This window comes from Amblyomma americanum, chromosome 4 (genome assembly GCF_052857255.1).
Source record: "Amblyomma americanum isolate KBUSLIRL-KWMA chromosome 4, ASM5285725v1, whole genome shotgun sequence".
Classification (NCBI taxonomy): Eukaryota; Metazoa; Arthropoda; class Arachnida; order Ixodida; family Ixodidae; genus Amblyomma; species Amblyomma americanum.
The window spans coordinates 39,619,770-39,637,004 of NC_135500.1; the positions used below are offsets into that span (position 1 = coordinate 39,619,770).

The following is a 17,235-nucleotide window of genomic DNA, read 5'->3' on the forward strand; positions in this document are numbered from 1 at the left end:
TACCTAAATTATCTGCGATTCACTGATTACATCCTGAGTGAACTGCAAATCATGATCAATGAGTTAGGCACAGCAGAACGGTGGGTCTAAAAATTAACATGTTCAAAACCAAAGTAATCTTCAACAGCCTAGCAATTCAACAGCAGATCACAATTGGCAGCAAGGTGCTGGAAGTGGTAAAGGAATACGTCTACTTAAGGCACGTAGTGACAGCTGATCCGGATCATGAGAGGGAAATAACTAGAAGGATAAGGTTCTCTCAGGTCATGAATAGCAGTTTACCAATATCCCTCAAGAGGAAAGCGTACAACAGCTATATCTTGCGGTACTCACCTACGGGGCAGAAACTTGGAGGCTAACGAAAAGGGTTCAGCTTAAGTTGAGAACTGAGCAGTGAGCCATGTAAAGAAAGTGATAGGTGTAACGTTAAGAGACCGGAAGCGAGCAGAGTGGGTGAGGGAACAAACGCGGGGTAATGACATCCTAGTCGAAATGAAGAGGAAAAAATGGGCTTGGGCAGGGCGTGGGATGCGAAGGGAAGAAAACCGCTGGTCTATAAAGGTAACGGAGTAGATTCCAAGAGAAGGCAAGCGTAGCAGGGGCGGCAGAAGGTGAGGTGGGCAGATATGAGATTAAGAAGTTCGCAGGCACAGGGTGGGCTCAGCTGGCAAAGGGCCGGGTTAACTGGAGAGACTTGGGAGAGGCGTTTGCCCAGCACTGGGTGTAGTCAGGCTGATGATAATGATGATAAACCAGCGCCAGGTACCTGCGGCTCGTCGAGGACCACCGGCTGTCGTGGAAGCCCGCTGTATACGCGCTGTGCGCTGAAAACAAGCGCGTATCTGCCTGCACCTGCCGCCTTCTCGCGCAGCTGCTCCCCATACACCTCAACGAAATCATCGCCACAGTGCGTGTAATGTACGCGAGCGCTGTCCCTCGTCAGCCTACGTCCATACATGCGGCGTAGCTGCACACTGATTACCACACGGTCATCCGGGCGATTGCAAGTCTGCCGACGAACTCACAAGTCAGCGCAACCTACGCCGAGTTTAGAGCCTAGCGGATATCTTTGCGCGCCGATCTTACCGCGCTAAACCATGCTAAGCGGCTGCACCGAGCAAGAGGCACAAGGGCATTGCTCGCTCGTTTGCGTTCATTGTCACACTCTCGGATGGGGTGGGAGGTGCAGGAGTTCGAACCTGTATCACAGAGCACTCGCGTGTCACCCCCCTTCCCCCGCTGCAGCGCATGTGTCCTTTCATATTTTGGATTCCCCTCGCGGCGTGCCGTCCAAGTGTCGCACATGTACCTGTGGTAACTTCGATGAATCTGCGCAGGGGATAGAGGCAGACTTCGCAGACAGGGTGCTCCTGTTTACAAATCGCTCTGTCTCGCAAGACAGAGCTTTTCTCTGGCTTTGGAAGTGCAAAAACAGGCTCAGATTCAACGCATTTTTTATTTCTAAACGTACAAGGCAGTATATAAAAAATATTTGGAACGAAGGCTGTGTGGCAAGGAAAACGACCTAGTTCTAAATAAAATGAACCAGACAGCCGTAACGAGCAAAATAGAAAAGAATCAAACAGGAATAAAAAAGCTCGGAACAAAGTACGCACTTGCGTTTTTGGAGGCCTGTGTGTAGACGTATAGAATGTTAAGCAGGACGTGACTGCTGTCAAGAATTAGCAGGCTGAGCAACGAAATGAGACTTAGCGACTGCGTAAGAACTAAGTGAGACGCGACGGGAGGTAGTCGAATTGAGACAGTATTGTCGCAGAAGCAACATTGAAATTAAAGGTGTGCCGCAGTCCGCTGAAGGCTGACTACATGACATGATGCTTAAGATAGTGACTCACGAAGGGGCTTTGAAGGGGGCTTTAATAAAGTTGCGGCATGCCTGGGATATTGAAGCACACCGTTTCAAGAATAGTGTCCAGGAAGGATTTTATAAATGCGGTTTGTAGAAGCTGAGTTACTGTACTTAAAATCTGAATTTCAGCGTCTTCGCGCCTTTCCCTCTCCTCTCGTCACTTTTTGCACGCTGGAAGGTAGGCGCACCTCCGCAGACCCCCCTCTGAGAGCGGAGCTTCCCGACGCGCCGGAGCTAAGCGGTTTATTGGCCGCGGCCACTGTAGCTGCCTGACGTCTGCAAGAATCTAACCAATGGCCACCTCTCACCTTGTCTACGCAGAGGCGGGGGACGGAGGATGGCGCGAGCATCAAAAAGTCGCCGGGAAGGGCTCGTCAACTTTGATGCCTCATTGTGGGTCGTCTGATGCATGTAGATGAGTATTATTTGGCTCTGGTTTTCATGGCAACATAGTGCAGTTATTAAGTGAGTTAATGTGCTCTCCTCGGAAGGCATTTCAGAGCCCCTTTAAGCGCTGATCTTAAAGCTCAGGACATCGGTGCCATTCATCGCGTTCCTACCAAAAATAAAGATCAATCAAACATTGTCGTGAAGTTTTTCTCTGGAACGGTTCGTGACAAGATGGTACAAAATGCAAGGAGACAAAGGCTCTCTACTTCAGTCTTGGGATTCCAGGAGGGGATCCACAATTCATGAATGAACACCTATGCCCAGAGTACAAGATTCTCCTTGGTAAAGCAATACAACAGAAAAAAGACACGGGCTGGAAGTTTGCTTGGGTGTCACAAGGCAAGATTCCAATGCGGAAAAGTGAAAAGTCCCTTGTTTTTCACATGGCTTGCGAGGAGGACTTAGCTGTAGTTGTCTGAACGTGGTTTACAGTTTTTATTTTACAACTTTCCCTAACTGCCATGGCTTTCACGGTTGAACAAGTAAACAATGAATATACAAAATCTCCACGCTTTTCCTTACTTCATTGTAACGTCCACAGTGTTGAAAAAATCTTGACATATTTCTAGCATTTGTATATGAACATGAGTTTAAATTTGATGTTATAACTCTATCAGAAACCTGGCTGAGCAGGGGTGATGAAATTTCTATACTTGGATACAACTTTCTATCGAGCCCTAGAGAAGAGGACCGACGTGATGGAGGAGTGGGACTTTTAGTTAAATCTACTTACTGTTCAACATTATTTATTTATTTATTTAGAAATACTGCCAATCCCAATCGGGATCATCGCAGGAAGGGCAAAAACAGTATTGAACAAAGGAGGTACATAAAACACAGCGTTGCAACTATATGTGAACAGAGGCTTTTAGGTTTATTAGCAATAATAATAATCGGTGGGAAATAACATGGGAGCAACAATACAAGAGAAAAGAAATACGAACAACATATATGCATTACACATTAGAAACAACAACTTTCATTACTTCAAATAGAGCACTGGAGCTTACGAAATGGTGTTTATAATGCACATTGTAGAGCTAGTAGGTGCGCTTCATATGTCTCTAAAATTTTTTCTATAGATGAGCTGGTTACACTTGATGGTAGGTTATTCCATTCTCGAATGGCTGACGGTAAAACGAATGTCTAAAACAGTCTGTGTTGAATCGATATCGTTCCAGTGTTTGTGAGTGCTTATGTCTTGTTCTTCTTGTTTCTGATTTTGAAATATACTTTGTACAATCTATGTTCACCATGTTGTGAATAAGTTGAGAAAGTAGTTTCTGCCGTGCAAGCCTGGCGCGGTTTTGTAACGTAAGTATTCCAGCGTTGTTTATGAGTTCTGTGGGTGATTCAGTTTCTCTCTATTTGTGGTAGATAAATCTTACAGCTTTCCTTGGAACTCCCTCTAGTTTCTTTATTACTTTATCTGTAAACGGGAACCAGGCTATATTCGCATATTGAAGTACAGGTCTCACAAAACTATTGTAGAAAAGTAATTTAATGTCTGATGGCGGGTCTCGGAGACGCCTCTTAAGAAAGAAAAGTCGTTTCAGTGCAGATGACGTAATCAAGTTCACGTGCAAGTTCTATTTCAGATCAGATGATAAAATTAAACCAAGGTATTTATGCTGTGTAACTGCGGGAAGCGGGATATTGTTCAGTGTGTATGAAAAGTCCGATACGTTATGTTTCCTGGTAATTCGCAAGATTGCTGATTTTTCGATATTAATACTCATTTTGTCATTTAGCGCACCAATCAGATACAGACATTAGCACATTTTTAAGTGTTATGTGGTCATCTGGAGAATTAATTTCATGATACAGTATGCAATCGTCAGCAAAAGCCTCATTCGAATAGGAATGATAGCAGGTAAATCATTGATGAAGATAATTAATAAAATAGGCGAGAGAACACTGCCCTGGGGCACACCGGACGTAACTTCAGTTATGTTGGACTTTTCAGGGTTAAATTCTGCGAATTGTGATCTATTAGCTAAGTAGTTTTTAATCCAGTCAATGATTGGTCCTTCGCCAAGGGTAGATTCCAACATTAGAATTAGTTTTTTATGGGATACACGATCGAATAATTTAGAAAAGCCTAGTAAAAATGACGTCAATTTGTTTTTGATGGTCGATGCTTAGTGAAACGTCATGTATAAGTTCGTCGAGCTGCGTGACGGTAGATAGTTTTTTGCGAAATCCGTGGTGAAACGGCGATATAATTTGATTACATTCAAGGAAGGATGTTATATGATTCAATATTATGTGTTCCAGTAGTTTGCAAGCGGTACTTGTTAGTGAAATGGGCCTAAAGTTACAGACTTGATCTTCATCTCCAGATTTGTGGATAGGAATTATTTTGGCCAATTTCCAGTCTGCTGGAAGGGAAGATGAAGATAACGATTTGTTGAAAATAAGGGATAAGTATTTCGCCTTCTATTCTGCATATCTTGTTAGAAATGCATCGGGTATATTTTCGGGTCCAGATCCCTTTTTGGAATCTAATTTTAGCAAGAGGTTGAGTAAACCAGCCTCATCAACTGTAAGGGGCTGAAGGCACGTGTTGGGAAGTGTTAAGTGTGGTAGGTTCCCGTCATCAGTAGTGAAGATCGACTGAAAGTAGTTATTCAGTAAGTTTGCTATGGATTTGCTTTCTTCAGGACTCATCACCTTAGTATCTTAATTTTTAGGGTTTAAATATTGCCAGAATTTATGCGGAGAATCATTCAGGAAGCTACTTAGTTTGCAAGAAAAAAGTTCGCTTTGGCGACTTTTATTTTTGATTTCATATTACTGATTGCACCTGAGAGAATAGAACTTCCTTTGACACTGGGTGTTGTCTTTAAAGATTTTCTCAGCCTTTTAACTTTTGGCTTGACATGAATGACGTTGGGATTTATCCACGGGTTGTGTTTATTCGTTTTCTTTGTTTTAACTGGTACGTAGTTAGTTATGCAAAAAGCTATAATTCGTTTGAATCTTTGCCACAGTGTTTCAGTGTCAGTGCTACTGTATAGTGCAAGCTGTTCAAAAGAAGAGAATTCGTAAGATAGGTGGTCGAGTATGCTGGTGTCGTCTGCTCTGTAAAAATCCAGAAATGATAATAATGATTTTGAGGGCGTTGGAAGGTCATGAATGGCGATATTGCATAGTGTTATTTTGTGATCTCACATACCATCTAGAAGCTGTAGCTTTGCTCTGTCTGTAGGAAAGTGATCACTAAGAATAACTAGATCTAGTATGTTTGAACTGCTACCTTGTACAGGCGTTGGCTGATTTGTTATCTGACTCAAATTGAACGTTAGCATGATATCAAAGAGTACATCTGCGTGTTTAGAATGATGCTGCATAGTATTCCAGTTAATATCAGGTAGATTGAAATCCCCCATCATGATTAATCTGACTCCAAGTAAGTGCCGAAGCATATAGGGATGCAATGACTGCAGAGCGTCGATGCTTGAAGATGGGCTGCGATAAACGCAGCCGATAAAGACTGATCGCGATGGATACGAGAGTTTGCAAAAGATTGCTTCCACCTCCTTGACTTCAGGCAGAACCACGAATGGATTTTTCCTTTTTATCAAGATAGCAACTCCCCAGCCACGTGTTAACCTATCTTTTCGGACTATTGCGTAGTTGGGGAGAGTTACGTCGCAATCTTTAATATTGCTTGATAACCATGTTTCCGTGATTGCAATTAAATATGGGCTGACGGAAAGGAGGAATGATTCAAGCTCGGTTGTTTTGTTGACTAAGCTACGAACGTCCATGTTGGCAAGTGTTATTTCGGACGCTGATATGGGTGGCGAGGACGTAGGAAGCGAGTTTCGGCTGGGTCGTTTTTTTCGTGTCTAGTCTGAGCACCTGGCTCAGACGAAGCATTGCTTTCTATCTCGTTTCTTTGGTTAGCAGACTGAGGGTATGATCGTATCAAAGCAATACTGTCTGTCTCGTCGTTCCATCGGTACAGATCATTGTTGACGCGTAGCTTATCAAAAACAAGAGACACTTTCTGTCCTGAATTCTTTTTTCCTTACCAACATTCCAGACCTTTTTTCTGATTTCACGTACTCGAGCTGAAAAATCTTCACCAATCGAGTAATCAGTCTTATTTAGTTTGGTAGTTTCTTAGAATTGTAGGTTTGTCTTGAAAATCCAGAAGCTTCAGTATTACGGGTCTGCATTTGCTAGCTTCTGGTTTGCCTAGCCGATGAATTCTTTTAAATCCAACCTGTTCAATTTTTAGTGTGTCCCTGAATATCTCTTCGTTAACTGGTTTTTCAAGTGTATTGTTATTTTCCTCAGGGTCCTGAGGAATGCCATACACGACTAAGTTATTTCTTCTAGAGTAGTTCTCCAGTTCATCAATTTTCTTTTCAAGGGAAGCTACTTTTTCCTGTAAGGCAGAAACTTGCTTCACGCAAGTGGAAACTTTATCATCTAGAAATGAAAGCCTTTCTAATTTGGTGTCAATGGAAGGGAGCCTACCTTATTTAATAACCTTCAGGTCGTCTGCGATTTGATGCAGCTGCCTAGAAAGCTGTGACATGTCGGGACCCGGGTTATTCTCCACGTCCACAGCAAGCAATAACAGTTGTGAAAGATACAAGCATAAATCATAAAGCAACGGACACGTTATGCCTGAATGTTGGACCAGGAATATAAATTTTGATTCACTCATCACATTTTCTTGTGGGAAATCAGTTGGTGTCATAGATACACCCCCAAACTATAATATGACCCAGTTTTTAGACTTCATGGAGAGTATACTCAGTGATATAGCGGATAAATCAATGGGCTCTGTTTTAATCATGGGCGACATAAACATCGATGCATCTTCAAGCATATACAGCGACTACTCATTTTTGCTGAAAGGATATAACTTTGAGAATTTAATTTCTGGTCCGCCAAGAATCGCCACTACTTCAGCAACTGTAATTGATCACTTAATATGCAACGGTACGGATAATGCCTTAGCGGGGTGTATAATACCGCTATAGCAGATCACTCGCCAACTTTGTGCCTGCTACACCAATTCTACACCAATTGCGCGAATTAATTATCAACTTTTGCAGGAGAAAATATACAATTTATGTTACAACAACGTATATCATAAAAATCTTCACACTGAATTTTCAAATTTTATTGAGGCTCTGGAGTGTGCCATGTCGAAATGCACATAATGCATTCTCGTGGGTACGAACAACATTTGTGCCCGTGGATGAACCAGAACATACTTGAGGCTATAAAAGAGAAAGATAAACGGTACCGTAAGGGGAAGCGTCAAAAAGAACATGTTTATTATTCAAACAAGTCTCGATCTTCCATAAACCATGCAGTGGCATTAATACAGATGACAAAAAAGAATACAACTTTATGCTAATACAGAAAGCACAAGGAAACACCCGCAAAATGTGAGACGTGGTAAATAACGTAATCGGTAGAGGATTAAAACTAAACGTAGTTCCTCAGAGCATTGATGAAAACACAGTTGATAGGTTTAATCACTACTTTACAAGAATTGGCCCTCAGCTCGCAGCTAATATCTCTAATTCACCGCGCTCTGTTAATGACTTACATGTTCATGACAACTTCTTACTGCAGTCCATTGCCGATTGTGAAATCACAGCAATTGTGAAAAGTCTCGCCGCAAACAAGGCAACCGGACATGACGGGATTACTGTGAAAGCATTAAAAGAAAACATTCACCATCTTGCACCACTGCTGGCAACAATTATGAATCACGCAATTTACGAAGGTATTTCTCCAATTATTTTGAAGATCGCTAGAGTTATACCTGTTTACAAACAAGGGGATAGTAATGAACAGGCAGTTACCGTCAAATCTCGGTTTTGAGTATCATTAACGCTGTGTTCGAAAAACTTGTCGCAAAGCAGCTAAATTACTACTTGGAGAGAACTAGAATCATATCTTATGCCCACATGGCTTCAGGAATAACAGGTATACATCTACAGGAGTAATGGCATTTTCTCGAGAGTTGTGTTCATTTTTTCATACTAATGAAATATCCGTAGCCTTGTTCCCTGACATAAACAAAGCATTTGATACGGTTACATGACATTTCCATTCAGAAGCTAGAGCACTATGGTTCTGGAATTCCACTCTTGATTTCTTTACAAGCTACCTTACTAACAGAAAACAATTAGTCAACCTAAAACAAACTCATTTCGACAAACTGTCTTTGCGGGAGTGCCCCAGGGGTCAGTCCTAGGCCCTGTGCTGTTTTCTATTTATGTTTACGATTTTTCTTTCTGTTTGAAGAATTCGAAATCGGTGATGTAAGCTGATGATACTGCAGTAGTTTTTTACAGGCAACACTCTAATTAAAATTGAAGCTAAGACACGCGAGCTAAGTAACAACTCTGCATCGTTTAAGGCTAATAAACTGCCAGAAATGCTGTGAAAACAAGGTAAATCCTGTTTAGGCCAAGGCACAAGCATATCACAGATACACGGTTACATATCTGCCTCGACAACGTTTTAATTGAGCAAGTTGACGCCAATGAATACGTCGGCGTAACCTTAGATAAGAACCTTAACTGGCACAAACATATTAATACCCTATGCTCTAAGCTTGCTTCAGCTTGTTACATTCTATATAGAACATGGGGTTGCTGGACATATCTGTGCTGAAGATCATTTATTTTTCATTTTTTCGTTGTAATTCGACCTACTGCTTTGAGTCATGGGCTAGTACATACAGATCATACATTCATCAAATTATCTCTTTGCAGAAAAGAGAACTGCGAATTATAACATACTCGATCCGGTATCAGTCCAGTGATCCTTTGATCAATAGTTTAATATTTTACAGCTTCCTTTGTTATATGAAATGAGAATCGCAATGGTAGAAAATAACAATATACAAAATGATTACCCGCTTTCAATTAATATTTTTGGGTTGCCTAAAAGGAATACTTGAAATGCAAGGAATTTTAATTACAATTACCCTGTAACCCGAAACGCCTGATATGCGCATAATTCAGTATTGCGGGGCGAAATTATGAAATAGTGCACCACTTGAAATTAAAATGGCTAACAATTGCCTGTTTTCTATTAAACACTTCTACTTTTCGAAGATTGAGGGTTGTGTTTGTTAATCTTTTTATGTCCGCTGTTGAGTGTTGCTCGCTATTACTTTGTTCACTGGTCATTTATAACCGATCCTGATGTTGGTATCTCCTGTGGCTGTAATAACAAATGTGGACATTGGGCCTGTACTAGCTTCAGCTATTGGCCCAGCCCTTTTTAGAAATGTTTTGTAGTACCTGAAGTGAAAATAAAGAGTGTGAAATTGAAGTGCAAGTTCATAGCCGGACAAGTGAAAAAAAGAAACACGGAACCGCAAGGAACAGCGCAAGAAAAACTTCACAAAGTTCAAGACATCATAAAAAAAAAATTCACAATTTCATCTCCTCCACCACCGCGGTATTGGCCAATCTCCGCTCGGCGGCCTGAATCATCGAAGAAAGCCCGCAGCCCAGTGGTCGTGCAAAAGCTGCACTGCTCCCTGCGCAAGCTCTGTCAGCGTTGTTTTCATATCGTTCTTCAGTATGGCATTCTGGTCCAGGGAACGACAAAAGGGAACTATGATAGGCTACAACCGCTGCAGAAACGTGTCCTCCGGATTTTTGTGAACCACACCGGCCCTATTTGCTTGTTGTCAACGCAACCACTTGTTCCCAGGTTATATGTTTTAGCAGGAAATAAAGTTTATTTATGGATACTGACGCAGCGAATGCATAAAATGAAACTCCACAGTGTTTACACTTCTGTCTTGACGCAGTATAATATCCGTAACCCCAAACGCAGAAATAAAGAAGTGAGAACAAATTATAGAATACAAGATCTGCAATATCAGGTGATAGACATTTTAAATAACCGTGCTGTTATTTTGGATTTCTTCCTACCCAGAAGCACGTTGAAACATGAAGTGTGGGTAATTTTGTTTTCCGTTAACATTATTAAGTAACAACGATATATGTAAATTTCATTTTCGTTATGCAAATGTTAATTTCTTTTGCACGTGTTTTTTGACATGACCGAATCTTCAATGTGATTATGAAACGTCCACAGTGCTTGAGCAAGTAAAGCTATGTTGTATACACTTCTGTTTTCATATTTATTGATGTCATTTATTGTACCAGCTCTCTGATGCACTGCTGTAGGCTGCTCCTTTTGTTACGGGGGCATAGACCTGGTCAGGGGACCATGCCTTTAGTCTGTGCCACCCACAGGAAGATGTGAGTTTCCTGCAAATAAAAACTTACTGACTGAAATTCCACGAACATTTACCAAGTTTTTGCAACGCCCGGTCGCTGCCGATCGCAGCTGAGGGCCAGTTTAACATTAGCTTCATGAATCGTCATTTGACTTACAGTGCCGGTCAAGTGAAAACGTGCTGCACACCGCGTTATGTTTTGTTTTACAGTATAAAGTAGTTACATCATAAGCCTATCCTGTTGTTCGAGGAGCAATTATTTTTATAAAGGTGCCGTCCCGCGTTATGTACGCAATCCCTCAAATATTTAGGATTATTATGGTGATAATTGTGCGTTCATAATGCGAGTAAATACGGCAGCCTGAGCCAGAATGGCTGCTCAGTGATTAGCTGAGAGATCACCATTTTCTGGTTACCCTTCAACAGGCGTACATGGATGAAGCCATTTTAGGCATTTTCTTCAGTGCGATCGCCGTCGGTAACGTGGCAAAACTGCGAGGCTGGCGGAAGGCGGCACATCGTGAAAAGGCGCACGTGCGGATAGTTCAATATAAAAACAACTAATGACGCAGCCCTGGCTGAATAAGGCAGTATAAGTTTTTTTTTACCGTAAAAGAGGAGTCCCCTTGATATCTGAGTAGCTGAAAAGTTTTTTGCACTTATGGCTGCATGAGAACTCTGACTGAGCTCAAGTCTTGCTTCTCCAGGGTATTGAGAGAGGAGAAAAGGTTCCTTCCACTGGAAAAGGATAACGCCAAGCCCCACAGCAAATTAAGGACTCTCTAGTGCACGCTCGGCAACACCTCCTTCCAACCTCCATTTTTCCGGATTTGAGCCTTTCTTGGGCCCTGCTACCTATGATTGTAAAACGGAAAATACTTAGAAAATGTTTTCATGGTCTAAAACTAGCATGCGTGTTGAGAAACACGGTTTATCCCACGTCTCCCTTTCTTTTTAGTTCGCATAATTGCTGCAGCGAAACATGAAGGACACTGTTTTCATATTTCACGGAATATAATAACGAACTGTAGAAAAAACGCCTGCTTCATAGTTAGCGGACACGTCGGTTTAGTAATGTCGGGCTTCTACTTGCGGTGTTGAAAAAAACATTGGACTTTCTTAAACTAAACAAAGGGAACAGGACATTGTTCAGAGAGCATGCACTTGCGTGAGGTCTCTCGCTTTTCTGTAATCGGCTATTGTACCATTGCGTATAAATGAATAGGTATGTAAGATAGTGCCTTGAACAAAATGTCGGTCAGTAATTTGCTCCTCTTGAACTTGCGCACCCCGTTTGCTTGTTTTCCTCAAAAGTGCACACAAAGGGCTCTTAATAAAAAGCCAGCGAGACCAATTCTGATCCATGTAATGTGCTGTCGCACTCTAAGTAGGGATTTTAGTAGCAGATGAACGATAGGCGATCTCTCAGTTTTGGCATGTGCTCCGTGAAAATTCCTGGCTTAGCTTCGTGCGTAGCCCCGCAGAACTAACTTGTGCCAAAAAAAAATCACCCATGTTTTGTTCAGTGCGATAGAACTTCGGCGCTTGAATGTTTGTACAGAAGTGAAATGCTTCAATGCAGAATTTATTTATTTCGCACCGAGAGCATGTGAAGCACTTCTACGAATGCAGCCTGCTTCATTGCTTATTTCCTATTGCTTAGTTGCAAGATTCCTGGTGCGCGGCTGTCCTCATGCAGACCAATATCAGCGGTGCTTGATGGCCCACGATGTTCTTGCAGTGTGTTGGCGCAAACTCAGCGTCGACCGTACAATCCGAAGGCGTACGGGCTCATTCCGCCGTACGGGCCCTTGTAGATCGGCCGCAAGGGCACTGGCTGCGGGCCCGCTCCGTAGGCGGGGTAGCCGGGCCCCACGACCGGACCGAACTGTGCGTTCACCATGGCGATCACGAGGACCACAAGGATGGCTATGGCGAAGATTGTCCTGCTGCTAATCATTGTATCTGCGATGAAAAGGAGAAAAAACTATCGCAAAGCAAATCTACAACTGGCTGAACGAAAGAAGCTGCAACGATTAGTGGACTTTGCATAAATTTATTCTGCAGTTAAATAGTTATGTCGATGTCTTCACGTAAGACGCTGAAAATCAGCAGCCATGCATTTCCTTTTTATATGGCATTCTAAATTTGTGCTCTGAGTAATGGCGACAAAGCTGTATGTGCAATGTATAACCGGGGACAGAACACGTACCGACCTAACGAAGGAATGTTAGATTGCCAAGCGTGTTTTTACTGGTCACTGAGCGATTGTGGCAGCACATTGCTGCCAAATGTTAACTTTGAAAGATAAAATGACACAGAAACGATTCTCACTCTTTCAGATGACCAAGAATGCAATTTCCTTCGGGTCGTCAAATGTCTGCTTCTTGATTCAGCTGTGCCTTTATTGTCTGAGATGAACCTTCCGAGCCATTTTTCTTATAAGACGTCTTTATGCCACCAAATCTTCAGAAGATTGGCGTTTAAAGAACTCATGCTTCCATTGCAAGAAGGCGAAAACAATACCCACTGCAGCCCCATTAAAGCTTGCATAAAATGTGGAGGCGTCAGTCTGAAAAAACCATTTACTGCGTTAATATCGCGAGTGTGTCTCAGGCTGGCTCTAGGGAAGATTTTTTACATATGTTCTCATTTTTATTGCGTGCACATTTGTGGATACCTTGGCTGCTAATATCAGCTCTCATTAAGTAATAGTTACTGATCCTGTAAGGGTTACCTTTTTCGGTATCTCCGCATAACTTAGAGTATCATAATTTAGGAGTGAAAATGGCCCGAAGCATTTGAGTTACTGGACACGCTTAGCGCTCCTTGCTGCTGGCAATTAAACTCACCTTTTCACGCCCAAATTTTATTTACCGAGTTGGTGCTCATTTATGTTTGAGGTTTCTCCTGAAAGCTTTGGGTAAGCTCTGACTTAATCGACTGTTATATTACATTTTAACATGGATACATCAACATTTTTAATGGCGACTATTTTGGTCAGAGGCAAAAATCTTCTTAGCAGGAGTTCTGGAATGCTATTTTTCGTCCAACTGCTCCATTGATAGTTATTAGTACCATTCTTATATGACCACACAAAGACATAACCAGTCGCAGAAAGAGCGAAAGACTCAGCAAAATTAGCCGGTATCTGTGATGACACCCGAGAAAATCTTCCGGGCAACAACTGCATTACGCAAATTCTGGAACCTGCGTCCACTTCGTGTCGCTCAATTAGAAAAAAAAACCGGAGCTATTTAAGAACCCTTTAACGCTATATAAGATGGCTTTAGCTGCACGTTTTGATGAAAATGTTATTGTGCATTTGTTTCCTCCAGTGCCGGGTAGCGTACCCTAAAACCATTGTGGTTATTCTCCCTGCCTTCCGCTCTATTTTTCTCTCTATTTCTCCTTGTAGGGTAACCAATCTGTACGGTGCTTCGTTAGGCTCCCTTCCTTTTATTTATCCTCTCTCTTCATTCTACTTCGGGTGTTTTTCGGAGCGTAAATATTGGTTAACCAGCGATTTTATACGGTGAGGTCGTACAGTAATCCAAACTGGCTAGCTTGTCACAGCTGCTTACGAAAATTCTGATGAGCAGCCCGACGATCAAAAGATAAGAAAACATCATCGCCTCCCTTGAAGACCGGTTTTGAGCCCCAGGCTTTATGCTTGGATTGTTCATGCTGTGCGTGTGACAGTCGCAGTCGTGTATGTAAATGGAATTGGAAAACAGCTCTCCTGCCTTCTCTATTCAAAGTCGCTGTTGCACGACGAAATTAAAGGCGTTAAATGACAAAACTGTTGTTAATTGCGCCTGCTGAGGAGCCACGTTTCCGAACTTAATTCAGCAATACAAAGTAAAAAAATACGCAAACGTGACAATGCAAGCCTGAACATGTTGACAATACGTGAGTCAGTGCACTTTCGTCGAATTCAAAACGGAAGGTAAGGAGGGGGGGGGGAATCAAATATTTTCCTCGTGAAAATAGCATAACCCACGCTCCGGCACTTAAAAGGTGCAAAATATCTTATAGTGTGCCCATAGCATGCAAACCCTACGCGAGTCGTCAGCTTCTTTGCCCTACGGAAAGCTATGTGCTGAATAATTTTCGCGGAATGTCAACATAACAACCCAGCATTTCTTGTACCTCAGCGCCAAGAAATTAGTGCTGAAGGCCGTGGCGTCTGATTTAAAAATTAAAAAAGTCCTAATCACACACCTACCGTCATAACAATTTACAATTTAAAACAAGCCTTCAGCGCAGTGTTACGCCTCATGCTTCCTTTTTAACCAGTCGAAGAAATGGTAGCTTGCGGACAGAGAAATAAAAATCCTTTCACTGGAATACTCGTTTCCTCTGTGGACGCCGGCAAATAGCGGCGCTGTTCATATCTTTGTGCACCCTAAAATGCGATTCTATTTGCAACAACAAGCCTTGATTGAGGATATGACATACGTGGCGGCTGCAATTTTGATGCTCCTTTGTCGCCTAACACAAGATCGAGTTTTCTTTAAGAGACGAGTAATGGCCTCACCGCAGAACTTTTGCAAGGAGCCCTCAGGAGGCGAAACAAAAATACCGACCGACTGAAGAAAAGATGAGGCCTGAAAAGGTTGGCCTACGCACGCATCATTGCTGTATCATGAGCGTTATACAAAAATGGTAAAACAATATCGCTAATAAGAAAAAAAAGCCGAACAGGAAGTATACTTATTGAAACGGCAAGTTAGGTTTGAAATCGCGATCGCGACCAGCCATAGCGACGTCAGTGTGCGTTGACGGTTGCAGTGGGCAAGTGGCCACGATGGCGTCCAACTAAGCATAAATGTGGGTTTAAGACGCTGCTTTCTGGGCAACATTTAGTTCTAGCGGCATGCAAAAGATGTCCGCAAACCTATGTCTTGATGCAAAGTAAACAGGCCTAGGCAGCAGAAATCAGATCAAACGGTTTCGCCGTGCAGCGAGAGTTAACCAAATGGACACCCAAATTCTTTAATTAGATGCCTAGCCATTCATTGCATGTTATTCGAAACAGGCATGAGAGCTTAGTGGCATTATTTCACTCTGGGGATAGCGCTGAGGGCGGCGGGAAGAGCTGCAATGAAATGTTGGGCTCACGTACCTGTTAATCCGGTCTCGAATGTGTGACTGCTCGCCACAGACACCTCTGGACTTTATATAAGCGCCCCTTGCACTCACTGTACAAATGACGCCTTAGGATGGCGTTATCCAAGATGAGTCACTGCCAACACGAAACTCACAAGCAATGGCCGTATATATAATTCTTGGCGTAATAGTGTCGTTCAGCCAAAAGTGCCTCCTCGTCATGTTTACAGCGGAGGGGATAAGTAAGCCTATGACGTGGTTAACAATGCCCGGCTGTCGAAAAATTCTTGCATGTTGGGGGCCTTCTACGAAGCTTCTCAGAATAGGAGGGCAGGCTGGATGACCTGGCTTATCTTTACAACTTTCTTTCTTTTTTCACGGAACCTCTACAATGTGTAATATAGTAGGTGCATGTCCGTTTTTCGGTATCAGCGCCATATAGATAACAGCAGGAAGGTGTCGCTTTATGACTGAAAGCAGACAGGGTGAGAGGTGTGGTCATATTTTCCTGTAGTGGGACATCATAGACTACCATACGCCGTAAGGACAAACGCGCCGCAGACAAAAACAAACGCGTCCGCAGAAAGCAGAGCCCGTTCAAGTCGATCTAATTAGAATTCACTATACACCCTGAACAAGACACTGACTGCGCTCGCCAGAAAGGACGGGCAGATTTCTCATACGATCGTTGTTGAATGAAAGCCGACTCAAGCTGTAACTGTTGCTTCGCAAGGAGCAAAAGAAAGTTAACATCCAAAGCGGTTGCTGACGAAGAATTGGGCGTAGTTGGAAGCTCATGGTGATAATGGAGGCTGCATTCTCTTCCTGCCGATGGTGTTCAGTGTGTCGAAAATATAAGCCCGAAAGGCTCTATTAACTCTTCCGCACAAAGAGCAGCTAGACGAAGCCACTCTCCTAGCCAAACTGGAAAAGCGCTACATCCGCACAGGATCACCACCACCGTACCGCTACTATCTCATTAGAAACGACGGTAGCACACTTTTCGCTGAAGACATAGTTGAGGCCGAAGTTAGAGTTTCTTTTATTAAGATAACGAGAAACCTGGCTCCGGGCGTGGATGATTTTCACCACAAAGTCTTCAAAAACCTGGACTGCCATGCAATCAGTAACCTCATCGCTTGCTTAATTAGGTCTGGAAACTGGGAATCTTCCTCATAAATAGAAGCATGCGGAGAGTCTCCTAATTAAAAAAACTGACAAGGCTTTGCCGCTGAATGACGCCCGCCCTATATCGATAACATGGTGCGTCGGAAACCACTTTTAGCACCTCGTGTTCGTGCGCCTCGCTCCCCATCTGGAGGCCTAATGATTTTTTTCTGAAACGATGTTCGTGTTCGGGCCAAACAAGTCCACACATGACGTCCTCCTTCAGCTGAAAGAAGAAGAAATGGCCTCTCAAGCGCAGCCCAGACGAGGGCCGTCCTCGCGCTTAATTGACATTAAAGGGGCGTTCGGTGAGTGAGGGCCTTCGTGCTATTGAACTGAAACATGAAACATGTCCTGGCGAATCATTCTTCCTTGGCGAACCATTCTTCAT

The 17,235-nt window shown here is 42.8% G+C and overlaps 1 long non-coding RNA gene across 1 annotated transcript; it reads right to left on the minus strand.

Annotated features, from left to right (window-relative positions):
* Window positions 1-7,451: 7,451 nt before the first annotated feature.
* LOC144127881 (uncharacterized) lies at window positions 7,452-15,833 on the minus strand. The gene is made up of 3 exons (XR_013313602.1): window positions 15,694-15,833; window positions 7,902-12,530; window positions 7,452-7,566 (listed from the first exon to the last, which is right to left on the minus strand). It is a non-coding gene; the product is annotated as an uncharacterized LOC144127881 (long non-coding RNA).
* Window positions 15,834-17,235: the final 1,402 nt, after the last annotated feature.